This window comes from Ranitomeya variabilis, chromosome 6 (assembly GCF_051348905.1).
Source record: "Ranitomeya variabilis isolate aRanVar5 chromosome 6, aRanVar5.hap1, whole genome shotgun sequence".
NCBI lineage: Eukaryota > Metazoa > Chordata > Amphibia > Anura > Dendrobatidae > Ranitomeya > Ranitomeya variabilis.
The window spans coordinates 194172247-194189335 of NC_135237.1; the positions used below are offsets into that span (position 1 = coordinate 194172247).

At 50.0% G+C, this 17089-nt stretch overlaps 1 protein-coding gene across 2 annotated transcripts in view; it reads left to right on the forward strand.

The window, feature by feature from the left end:
• The first annotated feature begins 1945 nt into the window (after nt 1–1945).
• The window catches only part of GRB10 (growth factor receptor bound protein 10), a 469634-nt gene continuing 454490 nt past the window's right edge, over nt 1946–17089 (forward strand). For both annotated transcript variants that reach the window (XM_077269359.1, XM_077269360.1), the window contains exon 1: nt 1946–2190. The gene's annotated coding sequence lies outside the window, so the exon portion shown is untranslated. The remainder of the gene's footprint in view (nt 2191–17089) is intronic.

Below are 17089 nucleotides of genomic sequence, written 5' to 3' on the forward strand. Positions count from 1 at the left end.
CACTATAACTATATAAAGTGATTTTTGCACATGACTACACCACCAATTTTGATTTAAAAAACGCGTTGTGTTGCACCACTAACACACTGGGGACAGTTTAGATGCTAAAAATGACATGACAGGTTCACTTTAAGAAAAACTATAATTGATGGCTTGTCGCCTGTTTGGGGGTTTGGAGACACTTCTGGTGTCCTGTCCTCCATCATGAACCTGACGAGTGGTGTCCACCATGTCCCCTTCCCATCCCACCTCTACCCACTTTGTCAGAGATGGGAAGGAATGGCGTGAAAACGCCAAAAGTCGCTAAATTTGAGTGCAACTTCAAAGTTATGCCAAAATTATGCAACTTTCAAAACTTTTTACATTAAAGCTTCAATGACTGGGGCCCACTGCGTGCACATAGCCACTGAGCCCAGCCGCAAAGCTTTGAGGAGAATTTGGGAGAGTTTTCTCTAAGTTTCTGCTCCAAAAAAACTGAGCACATAGCCTGAAAGTGTGTGGGGTCCCACTAAGCCCCGCACTCAGCCCGCCCGGATACCCTGCGCCCCCGGCAGCCCGGGCTCCTGCCCACTAAGCCCCGCACTCAGCCCGCCCGGATACCCTGCGCCCCCGGCAGCCCGGGCTCCTGCCCACTAAGCCCCGCACTCTGCCCGCCCGGATACCCTGCGCCCCCGGCAGCCCGGGCTCCTGCCCACTAAGCCCCGCACTCAGCCCGCCCGGATACCCTGCGCCCCCGGCAGCCCGGGCTCCTGCCCACTAAGCCCCGCACTCAGCCCGCCCGGATACCCTGCGCCCCCGGCAGCCCGGGCTCCTGCCCACTAAGCCCCGCCCGGGGATACCCTGCGCCCCTGGCAGCCCGGGCTCCTGCCCACTAAGCCCCGCACTCAGCCCGCCCGGATACCCTGCGCCCCCGGCAGCCCGGGCTCCTGCCCACTAAGCCCCGCACTCAGCCCGCCCGGATACCCTGCGCCCCCGGCAGCCCGGGCTCCTGCCCACTAAGCCCCGCACTCAGCCCGCCCGGATACCCTGCGCCCCCGGCAGCCCGGGCTCCTGCCCACTAAGCCCCGCACTCAGCCCGCCCGGATACCCTGCGTCCCCGGCAGCCCGGGCTCCTACCCACTAAGCCCCGCACTCAGCCCGCCCGGACACCCTGCGCCCCCGGCAGCCCGGGCTCCTGCCCACTAAGCCCCGCACTCAGCCCGCCCGGATACCCTGCGCCCCCGGCAGCCCGGGCTCCTGCCCACTAAGCCCCGCACTCAGCCCGCCCGGATACCCTGCGCCCCCGGCAGCCCGGGCTCCTACCCACTAAGCCCCGCACTCAGCCCGCCCGGATACCCTGCGCCCCCGGCAGCCCGGGCTCCTGCCCACTAAGCCCCGCACTCAGCCCGCCCGGATACCCTGCGCCCCCGGCAGCCCGGGCTCCTACCCACTAAGCCCCGCACTCAGCCCGCCCGGATACCCTGCGCCCCCGGCAGCCCGGGCTCCTGCCCACTAAGCCCCGCACTCAGCCCGCCCGGATACCCTGCGCCCCCGGCAGCCCGGGCTCCTGCCCACTAAGCCCCGCACTCTGCCCGCCCGGATACCCTGCGCCCCCGGCAGCCCGGGCTCCTGCCCACTAAGCCCCGCACTCTGCCCGCCCGGATACCCTGCGCCCCCGGCAGCCCGGGCTCTTGCCCACTAAGCCCCGCACTCAGCCCGCCCGGATACCCTGCGCCCCCGGCAGCCCGGGCTCCTGCCCACTAAGCCCCGCACTCTGCCCGCCCGGATACCCTGCGCCCCCGGCAGCCCGGGCTCCTGCCCACTAAGCCCCGCACTCTGCCCGCCCGGATACCCTGCGCCCCCGGCAGCCCGGGCTCCTGCCTTGTGCACGCACTTCCACCCCGCGCTCGCTCCCGATCACTAGTGAGCCGAGGGGAGGGCTTATAAGGCCGGGGCTGAGAGCGGGGGGAGGTGGCAGGATCGCATCCTGAGGACGGAGTCAGCTGAGCCGAGCGCAGGACCAGAGCAGAGCGCTGTGCGGCGCGGACTCCATGGGATAATACACGCACGACCTCCCGCGGTACGGTCGGACACTGCTGATTGGCAGCCGCTCTGCGCTCACTGCTGCCACTAGCTGGAGTTGGCCACAAGAAGTGTAAAGTAGGGGACGCTCGTGTGAGAGCCCGGGCCCCGGACACGAGCCTGCAGCAGGTACTGTACATAACGGTGTGCGCTGAAGTTTGTGCGGCTGTGGCCCGGGAGTCCCGCGTGCTGCAGGCCGGTCACCGCCTGCTGCTCCCCTCACGGCTCGCTGTCCTGAGTGACATGGAGCCCCTCCGGGCAGCTGCCAGCTCCTGCTTTTTAGGAACAGCCCGTGCAGCAGCTGGTGGCGGCGGTGCCCTCTCCACGTGTGCGGTCCGCCGGGCTCCTGCTGCCACCACTGGTGTCTGTGCCAGTGGGTAGAGCGCCAGCGTCGTGGAACTCCAGAGCCGCACACTGCCCCCCCGTCCACGGCTCCTGCAATGTGAGCTGAGGAATGGGGAGGCGGGAGCGCAGGCTGCTGGCGGAGGCTCCACAGCTCGGGGGTGGAGGCCGGGAGCAGCAACTTCACTTGTTTACACTCCTGGTGTGAGCCGCACTGCTGCCAGGCTCCCCGGGCACCGCAGCAGCGCCATGGCCGGGGGATTGTGCTGGGAGGCACTGGCTGCAGGGCTGACACAGGCTGCCCAGGCAGTGCCATCTATACCTCACCTGTGGTGAATCCACAAGTGTGCATGTCGTGGTGAGGTCTGCCCACTGGCAATGCCATGTCACACATGTGCCGTCTGCTATATATGTGCGCCCGGAAAGTGGGTGACACAGTAAGAAACTCCAAGTTCTGTGCCTACAACCTATATACCACATGTACAGGGCGACAGTGATGGCGCGTCACCATTGTGCCCTAGTGAGGTTTGCCCACACATGGGTCACTGACAACTCGTATACCACATGTACAGGGCGACAGTAATGACGCGTCACCATTGTGCCCTAGTGAGGTCTGCCCACACATGGGTCACTGACAACTCGTATACCACATGTACAGGGCGACAGTGATGACGCGTCACCATTGTGCCCTAGTGATGTCTGCCCACACATGGGTCACTGACAACTCATATACCACACGTACAGGGTAACAGTAATGATTCGTCACCATTGTGCCCTAGTGAGGTCTGCCCACACATGGGTCACTGACAACTCGTATACCACATGTACAGGGCGACAGTAATGACGCGTCACCATTGTGCCCTAGTGAGGTCTGCCCACACATGGGTCACTGACAACTCGTATACCACATGTACAGGGCGACAGTGATGACGCGTCACCATTGTGCCCTAGTGATGTCTGCCCACACATGGGTCACTGACAACTCATATACCACACGTACAGGGTAACAGTAATGATTCGTCACCATTGTGCCCTAGTGATGTCTGCCCACACATGGGTCACTGACAACTCATATACCACACGTACAGGGTAACAGTAATGATTCGTCACCATTGTGCCCTAGTGAGGTCTGCCCACACAGGAACAGGGCAATAGAGCAGGGCAATCAGCTTATCTGCATGAAAACACTGCATGTGACTATAACCTTAGGAACTGAATGAATTACTGGGGCTTATCACAAGGACCACATAAGCGCTGGCCAGACCCCATTAGCTTGTAATGGGTTTAATCATGCTTCCACCATGGTATGAGTCATGCTGCATATGTTACTAAATGGACCTGAGGACAATGCTGTACTTATTTTGAAAATCATATTAGAACAGTGTTATAATGATTTATACCACTTGATGAGAACTTTTGTATCAAATGCTAATTTTCATGTCAGTATTAGTCATTCTGACACCATTATTGGGCTTCATTCAGACAAAATGCATTGTGTCTGTATTGCCTCCAAGCCTGACTGGGTCCATTGACTTGAACTAACTATGACCTATTCTATTTGCCAGTGATCATAGAACGGATGGTAAAATGTGCCCACATGGCACCTGTTCTCGTGTCAGGAGCTACTCGAGCCTTAGGCTACTTTCACACTAGCGTTTTTTTGCATACGTCGCAATGCGATTTTTTGGCGAAAAAACGCATCCTGCAAAGTCGTCTGCAGGATGCGTTTTTTCCCCATAGACTAACATTAGCGACGCATTGCGACGTATTGACACACGTCGCAACCGACGGTTGCGTTGTGTTGTGGCGGACCGCCGGCAGCAAAAAACGTTACATGTAACGTTTTTTGTGCCGACGGTCCGCCATTTCCGACTGCGCATGCGCGGCCGGAACTCCGCCCCCACCTCCCCGCACCTCACAATGGGGAAGCGGATGCGTGGAAAAGCAGCATCCGCTGCCCCCGTTGTGCGGCGCTTGCACAGTATGCGTCGGTACGTCGGGCTGACGCAGCGCGACGGCCCCGTACCGACGTTAGTGTGAAAGTAGCCTTATAGAGAAAGTCAGACCTTGTTCTTGTGTAAGTAGCTTGTGAGGCTTGGTGTCATTGCATTGCCCCATAATACAAAGAACCTAGCACTCAACTTGATGCCTTTAGAGTGAGTTTTATTGTAGTGGTACACAATAAACGTTTCGGTCCTACACTTGGACCTTCGTCAGTAACTACATGTGAAAACATAACAAAATGTGACAGTGAAAATCATAACAAAATTAGGAGACATTTTACAAAAAAAGTATATACATAAATGCTGAGGAGAATATTTTGGCATCCATATCTACAATGGTCAAAATGTATAGCAGAGATATATGCTGGAGAGAAATCCTAAGTATCCAGGCTAGAGTGCTCCAAATATTTTAAGATAATTATTAAGAAGTGTGGGTCCCTCAGACCCCTTAGAACAGAGAGAGGTGAGGTACATACCGTGCTGCTGAATAGAGAGGAGATGAAAGGGTCGGAAGACACACAGTAGCGGCGTCTGTAGGTGTACAAACCAAGAACCCATGTGGAATTTAAGAAAATTGCATATCGGTAAGTGGGTATAGAAAAGGAGACATAAGGTGGATCATACCTTAAAACTGTAACACACAGGGACGGTACTATGGGTGTACAAAAAGAGAGAGAGACGCACCGTGGATGGTTATGAATGCCTCCTCATAGTGAGCAGGAAGATATGCTACACGCTGATGTGAGGATTACCTTATGGAGACCGTGGCTGGATATGGCGGGAGCAGACGCGGATTCCACCGCTGGTCTGCCGGTTTGAGGTAATATCGCCATTACATAGAGTTAGGGCGGGACTGACAGCGCTGGAGAGCCAATCGGCAACGGTGCCGCAGACCGGAAGTGACGTCGCGTTAGAATAGCCGCACAGTGCAGCTGTATACAGAGCTGTATGGCGTGGTGAGCGGAAGTGACGTCTGGTTGTCCGGGTAACCCGGTAAACACAGTCAGTGATAGCTGGTAGTGGAGGTGTAGCAGCGCTATGGAGTAGTGCTTCGAATCCTGCGGTAAAGAGGCGCTGTAGTGGAACCAGAGGCAGCATACAAGTGCGGAATACTAAGGAGTATTAAAAGATGAATGAGCCTAGGATAGCGGTGCCCAAGTGAAATATTGTGGTAGATAAACGAATTCCTTGGTGGTGGTGATCCTAGGTTCTATCCTTGTTACATGTGAGACGGTAGACAGATGTGAGTGGTAGGTTGGTCCAATATGACAAGCAGAAATGAGATAAATTTCAATATAGACGGTTCTAATGGCAAAAAGAGGAAAACAGAATTAGCCAACAGTAGATACATATTGCATTAATACATAGATAGTAAAATGGCTGGAGTCCGTATACATCTGTTGATAACACCATATGGTGGAGCAATCAACAGACAGCATAATTACATTGTTAGATAAAGGAGGCTAAATCGTAGTCTCTATTAAGTCCCAAGGGGTGAAGTGTCTCTAGGGTATGAATCCAAAACGCCTCCCGTCTTTTCAAACGGGCTACCCGGTCCCCACCCCTCCTGAATGGGGGGACATGCTCTATAACCTGGTACCGTAGCTGTGTGACAGTGTGGTCCTGGTTGTGGAAGTGAAGGGGAATGGGTAACAACAGGTTCTTACGGCGGATCGTTGATTTGTGTTTAGAGACACGATCCCTTATTGGTTGTGTAGTTTCCCCTACATATAAGAGTCCGCAAGGGCACTTGATTAGATATATCACCCATGACGAGGCACACGTAAAGAAATCTGGAATGCGGAATGACTTACCGGACCGAGGGTGGTGGAAGGACGAGCCTTTAAGGACATTATTACATTGGGCACAGTTAAGGCATGGGAAGGTCCCCATGCGTGGGTTCTGTAAGAACCGCTGGCGAGGTGTGGAAGTGTTTGTTCCCAGGTCTGCCCTGACCAGAGAATCCCTGAGATTAGGTGGACGTTTGAAGCAGGGAAGGAAAGGGTTCTGAAATTCGGGTATTGTAGGGTATCCCCTTGATAGCAGGTGCCAATGTTGGCGTATTGACCTATGTAGGATGTATGAAAACGGATGGTATGCATGAATGAACGGAATTCGGTTGGAGGCTCTGTTGGATCGTGGGGTGGGAGGAGCTGCGGCCCTTTCCAGTACCGAGGGTGGGTAACCCCGTTGGGAAAATTTGGTGGCCATCTCTTGGAGGCGCACTGGTATCAGCCTCCCACAGCCCCAGCTGATAATCCTCTATCGTCTCATAGTCTAGGCCTTTACACTAAGAGCCATTTCAGACCACCACAGGGCTCACACGCCATGGAGTCTTTCATAGGCTTCGTCAAGGAGTCATTTAAAACACTATGTGATGACATCAGAAAGGGGAAACTGTTCTTTCCCTCTAATCTTTCCTCCATTGAACGACAAGCCCTAAGAGGCCTACAGAACGACAGTAATCTTATTTTCAAACCCGCAGACAAAGGGGGTGCCCTTGTCATAATGAACAAAACTGATTATCTTCTAGAAATAAGACGCCAACTTAACAACCCTACCGTCTACACTAGGTTACAACATGATCCCCAATCTGCTACTCGGCAAATCATTTCGGACACATTGGCTAAATATACCGAATTAGGGGTCTTGGACCTAAAAACACGGAATTTTCTCACGAAATTACATCCTATCACACCAGTGTTCTACACTATTCCCAAGATTCACAAGAACCTAGAAAAACCACCGGGGAGGCCTATAGTCGCGTCTACCGACTCTATTCTTTCTCCATTGGCCATCTACCTGGAAAAGATACTTACCCCAATGATTAGGTCATCCAGATCCTTCATTCTGGATACAGGCTCATTCCTCCGCACACTGAAGGAAATCTGTCCCATTCCTGCACATTCTATATTGGTAACGATGGATGTAAAAGATCTGTATACATCCATCCCTCATACTGAGGGTATCAATTCTGTCCACAAACTCCTGACCCAATCCGGTCTCTCACCGGACCAGATACGGTTGTGTACCGATCTACTTACCATTATCCTCACTCGTAATTATTTTCTGTTTCAGGATGACTTTTATTTACAGATCCGTGGCACCGCGATGGGCTCTAACGTAGCGCCCCCATATGCAAACTGTTATATGGCGGATTTTGAGGAGAGTCTGATTTACCCTCACCCGCTGTTTCGTGACAACGTCATCATGTGGAAACGTTACATCGATGATGTATTCTGCATATGGGGGGGCTCGTTGGAAGCCCTCACGGCACTCTTTGAATGGCTTAACATAGCTTGGCCGGGTATCTCTTTTACAATGTCACACAGTACTACACAGATTAATTTTCTGGACACCCTGGTTATCTTGCAATCTGACGGCACAATCACCACCGACCTCTATACAAAAAGTACGGACCGCAACAGTCTGTTGCATTTTTCTAGCTTCCACCCTCCGGCTACCAAAAATTCAGTTCCTAAATCACAATTTCAACGAGTTTCCAGGATTGTGTCGGACGTAGAACTTAAACCAGTGCGCCTCCAAGAGATGGCCACCAAATTTTCCCAACGGGGTTACCCACCCTCGGTACTGGAAAGGGCCGCAGCTCCTCCCACCCCACGATCCAACAGAGCCTCCAACCGAATTCCGTTCATTCATGCATACCATCCGTTTTCATACATCCTACATAGGTCAATACGCCAACATTGGCACCTGCTATCAAGGGGATACCCTACAATACCCGAATTTCAGAACCCTTTCCTTCCCTGCTTCAAACGTCCACCTAATCTCAGGGATTCTCTGGTCAGGGCAGACCTGGGAACAAACACTTCCACACCTCGCCAGCGGTTCTTACAGAACCCACGCATGGGGACCTTCCCATGCCTTAACTGTGCCCAATGTAATAATGTCCTTAAAGGCTCGTCCTTCCACCACCCTCGGTCCGGTAAGTCATTCCGCATTCCAGATTTCTTTACGTGTGCCTCGTCATGGGTGATATATCTAATCAAGTGCCCTTGCGGACTCTTATATGTAGGGGAAACTACACAACCAATAAGGGATCGTGTCTCTAAACACAAATCAACGATCCGCCGTAAGAACCTGTTGTTACCCATTCCCCTTCACTTCCACAACCAGGACCACACTGTCACACAGCTACGGTACCAGGTTATAGAGCATGTCCCCCCATTCAGGAGGGGTGGGGACCGGGTAGCCCGTTTGAAAAGACGGGAGGCGTTTTGGATTCATACCCTAGAGACACTTCACCCCTTGGGACTTAATAGAGACTACGATTTAGCCTCCTTTATCTAACAATGTAATTATGCTGTCTGTTGATTGCTCCACCATATGGTGTTATCAACAGATGTATACGGACTCCAGCCATTTTACTATCTATGTATTAATGCAATATGTATCTACTGTTGGCTAATTCTGTTTTCCTCTTTTTGCCATTAGAACCGTCTATATTGAAATTTATCTCATTTCTGCTTGTCATATTGGACCAACCTACCACTCACATCTGTCTACCGTCTCACATGTAACAAGGATAGAACCTAGGATCACCACCACCAAGGAATTCGTTTATCTACCACAATATTTCACTTGGGCACCGCTATCCTAGGCTCATTCATCTTTTAATACTCCTTAGTATTCCGCACTTGTATGCTGCCTCTGGTTCCACTACAGCGCCTCTTTACCGCAGGATTCGAAGCACTACTCCATAGCGCTGCTACACCTCCACTACCAGCTATCACTGACTGTGTTTACCGGGTTACCCGGACAACCAGACGTCACTTCCGCTCACCACGCCATACAGCTCTGTATACAGCTGCACTGTGCGGCTATTCTAACGCGACGTCACTTCCGGTCTGCGGCACCGTTGCCGATTGGCTCTCCAGCGCTGTCAGTCCCGCCCTAACTCTATGTAATGGCGATATTACCTCAAACCGGCAGACCAGCGGTGGAATCCGCGTCTGCTCCCGCCATATCCAGCCACGGTCTCCATAAGGTAATCCTCACATCAGCGTGTAGCATATCTTCCTGCTCACTATGAGGAGGCATTCATAACCATCCACGGTGCGTCTCTCTCTCTTTTTGTACACCCATAGTACCGTCCCTGTGTGTTACAGTTTTAAGGTATGATCCACCTTATGTCTCCTTTTCTATACCCACTTACCGATATGCAATTTTCTTAAATTCCACATGGGTTCTTGGTTTGTACACCTACAGACGCCGCTACTGTGTGTCTTCCGACCCTTTCATCTCCTCTCTATTCAGCAGCACAGTATGTACCTCACCTCTCTCTGTTCTAAGGGGTCTGAGGGACCCACACTTCTTAATAATTATCTTAAAATATTTGGAGCACTCTAGCCTGGATACTTAGGATTTCTCTCCAGCATATATCTCTGCTATACATTTTGACCATTGTAGATATGGATGCCAAAATATTCTCCTCAGCATTTATGTATATACTTTTTTTGTAAAATGTCTCCTAATTTTGTTATGATTTTCACTGTCACATTTTGTTATGTTTTCACATGTAGTTACTGACGAAGGTCCAAGTGTAGGACCGAAACGTTTATTGTGTACCACTACAATAAAACTCACTCTAAAGGCATCAAGTTGAGTGCTAGGTTCTTTGTATTATGGTTCACGAAGGTTTGGGATCCTAACCTAAGCACCATCCCTTCCAGTAGTGCACACGGCAGTTTTTGTATGATATTGCATTGCCCCAGTGAGTGTACACTGGACATGGTGGGTTAATAAGTGAAGCGGTCCTGTCATTTGGTAGTGCAGGGCTAGGTTCTTGAGCACTGTACCATCTCCTATCTGAACTTGGAAACGTGCCGTCTTGATTGCATTTTCAAGCTTTATCTTGTAGTTTTCAGATCACATCTGTTGAAATTTTGTTTGTCTGCATACCTTAATGTAAGCCTCTAAACTGCGTGAAGCTCCTTGGCAAATGGGATTTTCATTTGCCTTTGACTAGGATACTTGTAGTAGTTTAATAGAATATTTTGGACTCTAAAGGGGTTCCTCATTACTGGAGAACCACTGCTTAATCCAGTGCCCCATGTAAAAAGTGTATACTCTCCTCCTGCAGTGGCACTTTTCTAGCGATTGTTGGTGGCAATGGCATGACAAGCCACTGTGCAACAGTGTGGCATCACCAGTGGGAACAGCAGCGCTGCTGCTGTAGGAGGGGAGTATACACTGTTTAGCTTGTATAGAGCTCTGAACCAAATAAACTTGAGTTACCAGTAGTGGAAAATATTTGTGACCTATCCTAGCACCAACCAAATACAACAGAGCGCATTGAGGCATATGTGGGAAATAAATATATGAATACATGTCACTACTGCTATAAAAACAACTTCTAAATGTGAAGGACTTGGTGCAAACGTGTCAAGTACCTCAAATGTAGAATGATCTGAAGAATGGCAGCAATGCAGTTCTAAATAACGTATTTAATGTTCACACCTTTTTGTACTCTGTACTGTTGTAGTAATGCAGTTATAGCGGTCTCCACACTTAATTTTGGCATGTCACGTTTGTTTCCCTTTATACCACTCATCTGAAAATGTCTTGAAGTAGCAATGCTGCATGTAGGTATGATGTGTGGATGCTTGTCCATGTGGTGGATGCTTGTCCATGTGGTGGATGCTTGTCCATGTGGTGGATGCTTGTCCATGTGGTGGATGCTTGTCCATGTGGTGGATGCTTGTCCATGTGGTGGATGCTTGTCCATGTGGTGGATGCTTGTCCATGTGGTGGATGCTTGTCCATGTGGTGGATGCTTGTCCATGTGGTGGATGCTTGTCCATGTGGTGGATGCTTGTCCATGTGGTGGATGCTTGTCCATGTGGTGGATGCTTGTCCATGTGGTGGATGCTTGTCCATGTGGTGGATGCTTGTCCATGTGGTGGATGCTTGTCCATGTGGTGGATGCTTGTCCATGTGGTGGATGCTTGTCCATGTGGTGGATGCTTGTCCATGTGGTGGATGCTTGTCCATGTGGTGGATGCTTGTCCATGTGGTGGATGCTTGTCCATGTGGTGGATGCTTGTCCATGTGGTGGATGCTTGTCCATGTGGTGGATGCTTGTCCATGTGGTGGATGCTTGTCCATGTGGTGGATGCTTGTCCATGTGGTGGATGCTTGTCCATGTGGTGGATGCTTGTCCATGTGGTGGATGCTTGTCCATGTGGTGGATGCTTGTCCATGTGGTGGATGCTTGTCCATGTGGTGGATGCTTGTCCATGTGGTGGATGCTTGTCCATGTGGTGGATGCTTGTCCATGTGGTGGATGCTTGTCCATGTGGTGGATGCTTGTCCATGTGGTGGATGCTTGTCCATGTGGTGGATGCTTGTCCATGTGGTGGATGCTTGTCCATGTGGTGGATGCTTGTCCATGTGGTGGATGCTTGTCCATGTGGTGGATGCTTGTCCATGTGGTGGATGCTTGTCCATGTGGTGGATGCTTGTCCATGTGGTGGATGCTTGTCCATGTGGTGGATGCTTGTCCATGTGGTGGATGCTTGTCCATGTGGTGGATGCTTGTCCATGTGGTGGATGCTTGTCCATGTGGTGGATGCTTGTCCATGTGGTGGATGCTTGTCCATGTGGTGGATGCTTGTCCATGTGGTGGATGCTTGTCCATGTGGTGGATGCTTGTCCATGTGGTGGATGCTTGTCCATGTGGTGGATGCTTGTCCATGTGGTGGATGCTTGTCCATGTGGTGGATGCTTGTCCATGTGGTGGATGCTTGTCCATGTGGTGGATGCTTGTCCATGTGGTGGATGCTTGTCCATGTGGTGGATGCTTGTCCATGTGGTGGATGCTTGTCCATGTGGTGGATGCTTGTCCATGTGGTGGATGCTTGTCCATGTGGTGGATGCTTGTCCATGTGGTGGATGCTTGTCCATGTGGTGGATGCTTGCACTCTTTGCTCTGAAAGTTCCTACAAGTGGTTGCTCTAGAGCTGCATGCTGACTGATGCCAGTGTGAACTGAGTTATAGAACATCATTTATGGATTGATGGTCAGCAGCTTTAATATTCCAATGAGTAACAGCGAATGTGATCCTGAGTAATTAACTCTGTACACTCCCAGACTTGGGTACATTTTGGGATTAACGTGTGCAATTTGAGTGTATTGATTATGCATGTATATAGCTGTTAAAAGACTGTAGCTGACCTGCATGATGTGCACAATTCATTTTGGACACAGAACATCACTTGGCTCCTTTCCATTTTGGATGTCCCATTTAGGAAGGTGTTCTCCCCCAAATAGATATGCTAGTATGACTTGGTGATCTTGTGGGCACAGGAAATCTGCCTGGTACAATAACCACACAAGCTTGGCAGCTCAGCTACTGCAGCAATGGCCAGGGCCAGTGGCCTAGATGAAATCGCTGCATCTAGATGGTTGAGAGGGAGGGGGCTTCCCTTTTTCCCATCAGCATTTTGTTCTGCAATTGTAGGGGTGCTGATGGGTCTACTATACACAGTGGCCTGAGGCATACTGTCACAAGTAGGGTCTAAGTCTTCCTGTCTGTATAAAACTGACAGGTGTAGTATGCTGCAACAGGTGAGCATTGCAGTCTTAGATCAGGGTTCCAAGTAATCTGCATTCAACTCGCAAATTGTCAAATGGGGGCAAAAACAAAATAAAAAATAAAATAAAATCACTGAAATATTTCACCATTGAACAGACATTTATCATTAAAATACAAAGTACACAGTTGTTGTTGCTGTGTCCTGAAAATGCTGAACTAAACAGCTGTGCTATTTACCAATAAAGTAGACTGCATAAAAGAAACTAACAAATATACCGTATTGAGTGGGTGAAATCAAGATCACCAATTTTCTAAGTAAATATATTTCTAAAGGTGCTATTTACATGAAATTCTCACCAGATGTCACAACACTATGTAACCCTCACAGGCAAAGAAATCAAACCATAGAGGTGTAGAAGTTATGCATAATAATGAGAAATGACACCGGCAAAAAATATTGAACACTCTAACTGAAATGTATCTAAGGCTGGGGTCACACTTGTGAGTGTGGTGCGATTAACTCGCACGAGTCTCTTGCATCAATACCCGTCGCTGCCGCTGGCACTTGGGCCCGGAGTGTGTGTCTGCATGTATTTCTATGCAGCTGAATGCTCCGATCCTGAGTTCCAGCGGCAGTGCTGGGTATTGATGCAAGAGACTCGCGTGAGTTTCTCGCATCAAACTCACAAGTGTGACCCCGGCCTAATACTTTGTACAAAAGCCTTTGACAGCAACACTCATTCACGCATGGGCTGACCCTTAGGAGAATGCTCCTGTGCATGAGTGGGCCAGCACCCGATTATATTGGCAGTACTTGGCACAATATACATGAATCACTATGTACAAAGGCAGCAGCTTATTCATTTAACAATCTACCCAGTTCATTGTTGAGGAGGATGTCACATATGCATGTAGCTGAATAGTGGGACCTTGGAGTTGGTTATTATTGGGCCCTAAGGTTCTTGTACTTTTTAATGTTTCTGTTGATCTATTCATCATGTGGGGTCTGCATATTATGACTATATAGGGGTTGTTGCACTAGAACATACTAGTGTGACTTATTACCATCCCTGCTTGGTCCTGGGATATCATATATATATATAAATATAATATAATATAATATAATATAATATAATATAATATAATATAATATAATATAATATAATATAATATAATATAATATAATATAATATATATTTTTTTTTTCTTTTCTTTTTTACATATCATATTACAGCCTGTGTTACAACCTGGTCATACTATGTTTTTGATGGATAGTCTTGATCAAACATTGGTCCTTTTGGAAACCTTGCTTATTCCTTGCTTAGAGGCATTTTTGTCAGCAACCCTGAACATGGCTTTCCATCCTAGCACTCTGGGTTACTTTGTGGTCCCAGAGTTCTCTCATTGACCTCTTGTCATAAAGCACCCTATTGCCTGGGCTGTTATGCCCCTTTTTCTATTCGCCACGACAGCACCCACTAGAGAGAGGGGATCCGCCCCTAGGAACAGGAAACCTACAGAGAGATAAAAGGGGTGGCCCCCCTCGCTCCTCAGTTTGTTTCCTGTTCCTAAAGGGGAACCCACAGAGAAGACTCTATGGAGTGCTAAAAAGAAGAGGAAGGTCCGCCTGGATGCTGCCTGTCCGTGTCTGCTGAGCAGCAGGGGCTCCAGGGCGGATAAACAGAGTCGGGGGTTCCTGCTGGCTCCCCCCTTATCTGCTGCGGCTGACTGCGTGACAACGATATCCCTGCTGGGACATCGTTGTGAAATATGACCGACGGAGCAGCGTGTACCTCAGGTAATGGGGCCTCCAGACATGGCGGTGCTGCCTTGCGGAGGTCGGCGTCGCTTTTCCCGATCCCTCAGGTGGATGGATGCAGGGGGCGTGTGATCGGCCGGCAAGCTGCAGGGACGCCGGCACGTGCGCAGTGCAGCGGCGCTCCCTGAACTCCGGGGTCATAGTTTCATTTCTGGGGGAGCCGCCATATTGGATTCTATGAGCGGTTCCTTCCCCCTGGGCTACACTGCAGCGGAGGTAAAAAAAAGGCAGGAAATGGTGTGTGAGGTCCGGCGTTATAAATTACAGCTCAGCTGTGCAAAGGGTGCGTCAGCATGTCGTCCCATGAGGAAGTGTGTGAGCGCCCTATGGAGGAGTTAGCTGGACCCAGTGAAGTGGTCAGAAAGAGGAATAGTGGACACTCAAAAGTGAGCGACTCCACTGACAAGTCAGGGAGGAGGTCGTCCCGTGGCACACCCCAGGCCGGGCAAAAGAGCCGAGACCCGGTATACAGAGATACTTCGGGGTGAGTGTTTATTTAGCTTCATGGAAGCTTATTTTGGTCTCCTCTCCTTATGTTTTGTAGGCAAAGAGGACAGGGAAGACCAAGCACATGCAGTGTGCAATATGTACTGAGCCCTTACCTGATGCCTATAGTAAAAAGCTGTGCCAGACTTGTATAAATAACACCTTGCAGCAGGAAGAGTCTGTTAAAATGAATGAAATACGGCTTATGATTTGGGAGGAGCTTCAGTCTGTAGGAAGTGGTCCATCTGTGAATATTGAAAGGAGAGGTAGCAAAGCATCATCCCTTAAGGCTGACACGTCGGCAGAAAGTGGGGAGGTTGAGTCAGACGTCTCTCCGTTATCGGGTTCCTCGGATGAGGAGGACTATGTTTGTTTTCCTACTGATGGCATAAATAACCTGGTTAAGTCAGTAAGGAGTACTATGGGGGTTTCGGAATCTAGAGAACCTCAGACTCAGCAGGAGGTGATGTTCGCGGGTCTCTCTCAACGGAAAGGCCATGTGTTTCCGGTAAACCAGGCTATAAAGGACCTTGTCAAAAAGGAGTGGAGTAAGGGACAAAAGGGGTTTGTGCCAGTGTCCTGTAAGAGGCGCTACCCCTTTGATGATGAGGACTTGGCCACCTGGGCTAAAGTACCAAAGGTTGATGCAGCTGTGGCATCCACCGCTCGCCGTTCCTCTTTGCCAGTAGAGGATGCAGGTTCTTTATCCGACCCTATGAATAGAAAATCTGACGCACTTCTTAAGAAATCATGGGAGGCCTGTGTTACTGCATTTAAACCAGCAATCTCAGCCACATGTACTAGCAGATCCATGTTAGTTTGGCTGGAACAACTAGATCAAAATATCAAGAGTGGCGTTTCCAGAGAGAAGTTGCGGGCCTCTATTCCATTGATTAAGGGGGCTGCGGCGTATATATCCGATGCCTCAATAGACTCTCTCCGCCTGGCGGCTAGATCAGCTAACCTCTCTAACACGGCTCGTCGGGCATTGTGGTTAAAGAACTGGAAGGGGGATGCCCAGTCCAGATCTAAGTTGTGTGCCATACCCTGTCAGGGTGAGTACCTCTTTGGAGCTGTCCTGGATGACATACTCACTAAGGCGGGTGAAAGGAAGAAGGGGTTCCCTAATCCCTTTATTCCTTCCTACAGAAGGGCGTTCAGGAAGCCGCCATTCGGAAGGAAAGGAGGCTTTAAAGACCGCTGGAGTAACAGGGAATTCAGGCAGAAGGGAAATTTGTTCAATAAGCGTCCCTTCAGGCCAGGGGATAAGTTCCGAGAACCCTATTCCACCGGTGGGCGGTAGACTGCTACAATTTGTTAAACAGTGGAAAGATATAACGGCTAATACTTGGGCCATAAATTTAATTTCGTCAGGCCTCACCTTAGACTTCATCCGGACACCTCCTGATTCTTTTCTTCTTACCTCCCTAAAATCCAGGCCACAGCAAGAGGCACTGGAAACTGAAATCAAATCTCTTTTGTCCAAACAAGTTCTAATAAAAGTTCCACCATCTCAAATAGGAAAGGGTTTTTATTCACCCTTATTTCTAATTACTAAGCCTGATGGGTCCTTTAGGACTATATTTAATTTGAGGAAGTTGAACACCTTCATAAGACCTAAAGCCTTTAAGATGGAGTCCATTCGGTCAGCCATAAAAAATGTATTTCCCAACTGTTACATGGTGGTGCTGGATCTTAAGGATGCTTACTACCATCTGCCTATACACCGGTTACACCAGCAGTTTCTTCGGGTAGCAGTTGTAATGGATGGTCAGGTTTCTCATCTGCAGTACAGGGCAATGCCCTTTGGCCTATCAATGG